Raw genomic sequence first — 7,626 nt, 5'->3', positions numbered from 1 at the left:
CGCTGGCCGTGGAGGCCACTCTCTCACGCTGGCCGTGGAGGCCACTCTCTCACGCTGGCCGTGGAGGCCACTCTCTCACGCTGGCCGTGGAGGCCACTCTCTCACGCTGGCCGTGGAGGCCACTCTCTCACGCTGGCCGTGGAGGCCACTCTCTCACGCTGGCCGTGGAGGCCACTCTCTCACGCTGGCCGTGGAGGCCACTCTCTCACGCTGGCCGTGGAGGCCACTCTCTCACGCTGGCCGTGGAGGCCACTCTCTCACGCTGGCCGTGGAGGCCACTCTCTCACGCTGGCCGTGGAGGCCACTCTCTCACGCTGGCCGTGGAGGCCACTCTCTCACGCTGGCCGTGGAGGCCACTCTCTCACGCTGGCCGTGGAGGCCACTCTCTCACGCTGGCCGTGGAGGCCACTCTCTCACGCTGGCCGTGGAGGCCACTCTCTCACGCTGGCCGTGGAGGCCACTCTCTCACGCTGGCCGTGGAGGCCACTCTCTCACGCTGGCCGTGGAGGCCACTCTCTCACGCTGGCCGTGGAGGCCACTCTCTCACGCTGGCCGTGGAGGCCACTCTCTCACGCTGGCCGTGGAGGCCACTCTCTCACGCTGGCCGTGGAGGCCACTCTCTCACGCTGGCCGTGGAGGCCACTCTCTCACGCTGGCCGTGGAGGCCACTCTCTCACGCTGGCCGTGGAGGCCACTCTCTCACGCTGGCCGTGGAGGCCACTCTCTCACGCTGGCCGTGGAGGCCACTCTCTCACGCTGGCCGTGGAGGCCACTCTCTCACGCTGGCCGTGGAGGCCACTCTCTCACGCTGGCCGTGGAGGCCACTCTCTCACGCTGGCCGTGGAGGCCACTCTCTCACGCTGGCCGTGGAGGCCACTCTCTCACGCTGGCCGTGGAGGCCACTCTCTCACGCTGGCCGTGGAGGCCACTCTCTCACGCTGGCCGTGGAGGCCACTCTCTCACGCTGGCCGTGGAGGCCACTCTCTCACGCTGGCCGTGGAGGCCACTCTCTCACGCTGGCCGTGGAGGCCACTCTCTCACGCTGGCCGTGGAGGCCACTCTCTCACGCTGGCCGTGGAGGCCACTCTCTCACGCTGGCCGTGGAGGCCACTCTCTCACGCTGGCCGTGGAGGCCACTCTCTCACGCTGGCCGTGGAGGCCACTCTCTCACGCTGGCCGTGGAGGCCACTCTCTCACGCTGGCCGTGGAGGCCACTCTCTCACGCTGGCCGTGGAGGCCACTCTCTCACGCTGGCCGTGGAGGCCACTCTCTCACGCTGGCCGTGGAGGCCACTCTCTCACGCTGGCCGTGGAGGCCACTCTCTCACGCTGGCCGTGGAGGCCACTCTCTCACGCTGGCCGTGGAGGCCACTCTCTCACGCTGGCCGTGGAGGCCACTCTCTCACGCTGGCCGTGGAGGCCACTCTCTCACAGCTGGCCGTGGAGGCCACTCTCTCACGCTGGCCGTGGAGGCCACTCTCTCACGCTGGCCGTGGAGGCCACTCTCTCACGCTGGCCGTGGAGGCCACTCTCTCACGCTGGCCGTGGAGGCCACTCTCTCACGCTGGCCGTGGAGGCCACTCTCTCACGCTGGCCGTGGAGGCCACTCTCTCACAGCTGGCCGTGGAGGCCACTCTCTCACGCTGGCCGTGGAGGCCACTCTCTCACGCTGGCCGTGGAGGCCACTCTCTCACGCTGGCCGTGGAGGCCACTCTCTCACGCTGGCCGTGGAGGCCACTCTCTCACAGCTGGCCGTGGAGGCCACTCTCTCACGCTGGCCGTGGAGGCCACTCTCTCACAGCTGGCCGTGGAGGCCACTCTCTCACAGCTGGCCGTGGAGGCCACTCTCTCACGCTGGCCGTGGAGGCCACTCTCTCACGCTGGCCGTGGAGGCCACTCTCTCACGCTGGCCGTGGAGGCCACTCTCTCACAGCTGGCCGTGGAGGCCACTCTCTCACGCTGGCCGTGGAGGCCACTCTCTCACAGCTGGCCGTGGAGGCCACTCTCTCACGCTGGCCGTGGAGGCCACTCTCTCACGCTGGCCGTGGAGGCCACTCTCTCACGCTGGCCGTGGAGGCCACTCTCTCACGCTGGCCGTGGAGGCCACTCTCTCACGCTGGCCGTGGAGGCCACTCTCTCACGCTGGCCGTGGAGGCCACTCTCTCACGCTGGCCGTGGAGGCCACTCTCTCACGCTGGCCGTGGAGGCCACTCTCTCACGCTGGCCGTGGAGGCCACTCTCTCACGCTGGCCGTGGAGGCCACTCTCTCACGCTGGCCGTGGAGGCCACTCTCTCACGCTGGCCGTGGAGGCCACTCTCTCACGCTGGCCGTGGAGGCCACTCTCTCACGCTGGCCGTGGAGGCCACTCTCTCACACTGGCCGTGGAGGCCACTCTCTCACGCTGGCCGTGGAGGCCACTCTCTCACGCTGGCCGTGGAGGCCACTCTCTCGCACTGGCCGTGGAGGCCACTCTCTCACACTGGCCGTGGAGGCCACTCTCTCACGCTGGCCGTGGAGGCCACTCTCTCGCGCTGGCCGTGGAGGCCACTCTCTCGCACTGGCCGTGGAGGCCACTCTCTCACACTGGCCGTGGAGGCCACTCTCTCACGCTGGCCGTGGAGGCCACTCTCTCACGCTGGCCGTGGAGGCCACTCTCTCACACTGGCCGTGGAGGCCACTCTCTCACACTGGCCGTGGAGGCCACTCTCTCACGCTGGCCGTGGAGGCCACTCTCTCACGCTGGCCGTGGAGGCCACTCTCTCACAGCTGGCCGTGGAGGCCACTCTCTCACACTGGCCGTGGAGGCCACTCTCTCACAGCTGGCCGTGGAGGCCACTCTCTCACACTGGCCGTGGAGGCCACTCTCTCACACTGGCCGTGGAGGCCACTCTCTCACACTGGCCGTGGAGGCCACTCTCTCACACTGGCCGTGGAGGCCACTCTCTCACACTGGCCGTGGAGGCCACTCTCTCACACTGGCCGTGGAGGCCACTCTCTCACACTGGCCGTGGAGGCCACTCTCTCACGCTGGCCGTGGAGGCCACTCTCTCACACTGGCCGTGGAGGCCACTCTCTCACGCTGGCCGTGGAGGCCACTCTCTCACGCTGGCCGTGGAGGCCACTCTCTCACGCTGGCCGTGGAGGCCACTCTCTCACGCTGGCCGTGGAGGCCACTCTCTCACAGCTGGCCGTGGAGGCCACTCTCTCACGCTGGCCGTGGAGGCCACTCTCTCACGCTGGCCGTGGAGGCCACTCTCTCACACTGGCCGTGGAGGCCACTCTCTCACGCTGGCCGTGGAGGCCACTCTCTCACGCTGGCCGTGGAGGCCACTCTCTCACGCTGGCCGTGGAGGCCACTCTCTCACGCTGGCCGTGGAGGCCACTCTCTCACGCTGGCCGTGGAGGCCACTCTCTCACGCTGGCCGTGGAGGCCACTCTCTCACGCTGGCCGTGGAGGCCACTCTCTCACGCTGGCCGTGGAGGCCACTCTCTCACGCTGGCCGTGGAGGCCACTCTCTCACGCTGGCCGTGGAGGCCACTCTCTCACGCTGGCCGTGGAGGCCACTCTCTCACGCTGGCCGTGGAGGCCACTCTCTCACACTGGCCGTGGAGGCCACTCTCTCACAGCTGGCCGTGGAGGCCACTCTCTCACAGCTGGCCGTGGAGGCCACTCTCTCACGCTGGCCGTGGAGGCCACTCTCTCACGCTGGCCGTGGAGGCCACTCTCTCACGCTGGCCGTGGAGGCCACTCTCTCACGCTGGCCGTGGAGGCCACTCTCTCGCGCTGGCCGTGGAGGCCACTCTCTCACAGCTGGCCGTGGAGGCCACTCTCTCACGCTGGCCGTGGAGGCCACTCTCTCACGCTGGCCGTGGAGGCCACTCTCTCACGCTGGCCGTGGAGGCCACTCTCTCACGCTGGCCGTGGAGGCCACTCTCTCACGCTGGCCGTGGAGGCCACTCTCTCACGCTGGCCGTGGAGGCCACTCTCTCACGCTGGCCGTGGAGGCCACTCTCTCACGCTGGCCGTGGAGGCCACTCTCTCACGCTGGCCGTGGAGGCCACTCTCTCACGCTGGCCGTGGAGGCCACTCTCTCACACTGGCCGTGGAGGCCACTCTCTCACACTGGCCGTGGAGGCCACTCTCTCACACTGGCCGTGGAGGCCACTCTCTCACACTGGCCGTGGAGGCCACTCTCTCACACTGGCCGTGGAGGCCACTCTCTCACACTGGCCGTGGAGGCCACTCTCTCACACTGGCCGTGGAGGCCACTCTCTCACACTGGCCGTGGAGGCCACTCTCTCACACTGGCCGTGGAGGCCACTCTCTCACACTGGCCGTGGAGGCCACTCTCTCACACTGGCCGTGGAGGCCACTCTCTCACACTGGCCGTGGAGGCCACTCTCTCACACTGGCCGTGGAGGCCACTCTCTCACACTGGCCGTGGAGGCCACTCTCTCACACTGGCCGTGGAGGCCACTCTCTCACACTGGCCGTGGAGGCCACTCTCTCACACTGGCCGTGGAGGCCACTCTCTCACACTGGCCGTGGAGGCCACTCTCTCACACTGGCCGTGGAGGCCACTCTCTCACACTGGCCGTGGAGGCCACTCTCTCACACTGGCCGTGGAGGCCACTCTCTCACACTGGCCGTGGAGGCCACTCTCTCACACTGGCCGTGGAGGCCACTCTCTCACACTGGCCGTGGAGGCCACTCTCTCACACTGGCCGTGGAGGCCACTCTCTCACACTGGCCGTGGAGGCCACTCTCTCACACTGGCCGTGGAGGCCACTCTCTCACACTGGCCGTGGAGGCCACTCTCTCACACTGGCCGTGGAGGCCACTCTCTCACACTGGCCGTGGAGGCCACTCTCTCACACTGGCCGTGGAGGCCACTCTCTCACACTGGCCGTGGAGGCCACTCTCTCACACTGGCCGTGGAGGCCACTCTCTCACACTGGCCGTGGAGGCCACTCTCTCACACTGGCCGTGGAGGCCACTCTCTCACACTGGCCGTGGAGGCCACTCTCTCACACTGGCCGTGGAGGCCACTCTCTCACACTGGCCGTGGAGGCCACTCTCTCACACTGGCCGTGGAGGCCACTCTCTCACACTGGCCGTGGAGGCCACTCTCTCACACTGGCCGTTGGAGGCCACTCTCTCACACTGGCCGTGGAGGCCACTCTCTCACACTGGCCGTGGAGGCCACTCTCTCACACTGGCCGTGGAGGCCACTCTCTCACACTGGCCGTGGAGGCCACTCTCTCACGCTGGCCGTGGAGGCCACTCTCTCACAGCTGGCCGTGGAGGCCACTCTCTCACAGCTGGCCGTGGAGGCCACTCTCTCACACTGGCCGTGGAGGCCACTCTCTCACACTGGCCGTGGAGGCCACTCTCTCACGCTGGCCGTGGAGGCCACTCTCTCACACTGGCCGTGGAGGCCACTCTCTCACACTGGCCGTGGAGGCCACTCTCTCACACTGGCCGTGGAGGCCACTCTCTCACACTGGCCGTGGAGGCCACTCTCTCACACTGGCCGTGGAGGCCACTCTCTCACACTGGCCGTGGAGGCCACTCTCTCACACTGGCCGTGGAGGCCACTCTCTCACACTGGCCGTGGAGGCCACTCTCTCACACTGGCCGTGGAGGCCACTCTCTCACACTGGCCGTGGAGGCCACTCTCTCACACTGGCCGTGGAGGCCACTCTCTCACACTGGCCGTGGAGGCCACTCTCTCACGCTGGCCGTGGAGGCCACTCTCTCACAGCTGGCCGTGGAGGCCACTCTCTCACAGCTGGCCGTGGAGGCCACTCTCTCACACTGGCCGTGGAGGCCACTCTCTCACGCTGGCCGTGGAGGCCACTCTCTCACACTGGCCGTGGAGGCCACTCTCTCACGCTGGCCGTGGAGGCCACTCTCTCACGCTGGCCGTGGAGGCCACTCTCTCACACTGGCCGTGGAGGCCACTCTCTCACACTGGCCGTGGAGGCCACTCTCTCACACTGGCCGTGGAGGCCACTCTCTCACACTGGCCGTGGAGGCCACTCTCTCACACTGGCCGTGGAGGCCACTCTCTCACACTGGCCGTGGAGGCCACTCTCTCACACTGGCCGTGGAGGCCACTCTCACACACTGGCCGTGGAGGCCACTCTCTCACACTGGCCGTGGAGGCCACTCTCTCACACTGGCCGTGGAGGCCACTCTCTCACACTGGCCGTGGAGGCCACTCTCTCACGCTGGCCGTGGAGGCCACTCTCTCACGCTGGCCGTGGAGGCCACTCTCTCACACTGGCCGTGGAGGCCACTCTCTCACACTGGCCGTGGAGGCCACTCTCACACACTGGCCGTGGAGGCCACTCTCTCACGCTGGCCGTGGAGGCCACTCTCTCACGCTGGCCGTGGAGGCCACTCTCACACACTGGCCGTGGAGGCCACTCTCTCACGCTGGCCGTGGAGGCCACTCTCTCACGCTGGCCGTGGAGGCCACTCTCACACACTGGCCGTGGAGGCCACTCTCTCACGCTGGCCGTGGAGGCCACTCTCTCACGCTGGCCGTGGAGGCCACTCTCTCACGCTGGCCGTGGAGGCCACTCTCTCACACTGGCCGTGGAGGCCACTCTCTCACGCTGGCCGTGGAGGCCACTCTCTCACGCTGGCCGTGGAGGCCACTCTCACACTGGCCGTGGAGGCCACTCTCTCACACTGGCCGTGGAGGCCACTCTCTCACACTGGCCGTGGAGGCCACTCTCATACACTGAGAGAGAGAGAGAATATGTTGGTGATGTTATGTAACTGTTGCTCAGCCTCCTGGTGGTGGCTCCTCGCCTCTCCCTCAACGACACATCTGGCTCCCCCCCCCCCCCCCCCCCCCCCCCACGCACCCAGACAAGAACATTTCAAGACAACACTCACAGGGCGAGTGAGAGATGTCGCTGACTGAGTGTTCTTCTCCTCGATTTCAAAAGACGAGAGACCTTCACCTTGCTCTCACACTCATGTCGACTCACCTTCGAGCACGTCGTCGACTCCCCCCCCCCCCCCAGCAGTGCCTCTCACACTCATCCTTACTCACCACCCTCCCCCTCCCCATGCATGCCGTCGGCCTCTCACTCACCGCTAACTCACCGCCAAGAGCCCCCGAACAGCGCGTCCGGACGAACCCCGCGTTCGGAAAGTATTCTGTGACACTAATACACCGCCAACAGCATTGCTGTGTTACCACACACACAGCACCGCAAACCGCCTTACGTTCGTGTCGTCATGTCGCTGCGGGTTATGTTTACCGTCGGTCAAATTAGCGCTCCAGGTTGGCCATATTATCGCCGTGTTGTTTTGGCGGTCTAGCGCCATGCGGTTTGGGCTTTTTTCCCGCCCATTTTCTGTGATTGACACATTGTGTTGAGGCGTCGTGTACCCATTGTGTGTGTGTTGTTTTAATGTGTTGAGGGGCAGCGTGGGAGTGTCTCCCACTGAGGTGCTCCATACAAGAGGTACAGGGTGGGAGTGTGTCCCACTGAGGTGCTCCATACAAGAGGTACAGGGTGGGAGTGCCTCCCACTGAGGTGCTCCACACAAGAGGTGCAGGGTGGGAGTGCCTCCCACTGAGGTGCTCCACACAAGAGGTACAG

This window comes from Procambarus clarkii, chromosome 72 (assembly GCF_040958095.1).
Source record: "Procambarus clarkii isolate CNS0578487 chromosome 72, FALCON_Pclarkii_2.0, whole genome shotgun sequence".
NCBI classification, from domain to species: domain Eukaryota; kingdom Metazoa; phylum Arthropoda; class Malacostraca; order Decapoda; family Cambaridae; genus Procambarus; species Procambarus clarkii.
The sequence above is the reverse complement of the archived record's forward strand: the minus strand, read 5'-3'. Positions refer to the sequence as shown.